General features: G+C 59.6%; 1 non-coding gene across 1 annotated transcript; it reads right to left on the reverse strand.

Annotated features, from left to right (window-relative positions):
- Nucleotides 1-314: 314 nt before the first annotated feature.
- On the reverse strand, nt 315-387 carry TRNAF-GAA (transfer RNA phenylalanine (anticodon GAA)). Its single transcript has one exon. It is a non-coding gene; the product is annotated as a tRNA-Phe (tRNA).
- Between the last annotated feature and the right edge of the window lie 209 nt (nt 388-596).

A 596-nucleotide genomic window follows, 5' to 3' on the forward strand; every position in this document is an offset into this window, starting at 1 on the left:
TCTATGCACCACTGAGAATGACAAAGAGGAGAGAGACAGGGTCTTTGCAGAGACCCCGCAGAGGAGAGATCTCGATCCCTGTGGAGCAGGGAAGGAGGGACAGCTGGAGACCAGCCTGGAGGAGCACTGAAGGGAGAGTCCCGACCTGGGGGAGACTGGGGCCTGTTGGTGCTGGAGGAAGGCTCCTTCTAAGCCACAGTTCTACAGCTACAGAGCCGCGATGGTGCTCTGGCAAGAGGTGAAGGAGCAAGCAGGGCTGGGGCAGGTTGGAAGAAGGTAAATGGGCTTTGCAAACATGGAAGGGAGAAAATGATTGCTGAAGCCCGGGGTTGAAGCAGGGACCTTTAGATCTTCAGTCTAACGCTCTCCCAGCTGAGCTACTTCAGCCCTGCCTTGCCCCATTTTAGCCCTTGTCCCTGTGGCAGCGGTGCCAGGCCACAGGCTGACACACAGGAGGAGGCTCCTCAGGGAGGTTCCCAGGGAAAAGCTGTGCCCAGCCTCAGGCAGAGGGGACCTGGCCCCTCCCTGCCTCCAAGGCCCCGTGGGCTCCAGGTTTGGTAGAGGCCAGCTCGCACTGGCTGTGCCAAGATGTGTGG

The sequence above is a fragment of the Nipponia nippon genome, unplaced genomic scaffold (assembly GCF_047370975.1).
Source record: "Nipponia nippon isolate SJK-2023a ecotype South Korea unplaced genomic scaffold, ASM4737097v1 scaffold_63, whole genome shotgun sequence".
NCBI classification, from domain to species: Eukaryota; Metazoa; Chordata; class Aves; order Pelecaniformes; family Threskiornithidae; genus Nipponia; species Nipponia nippon.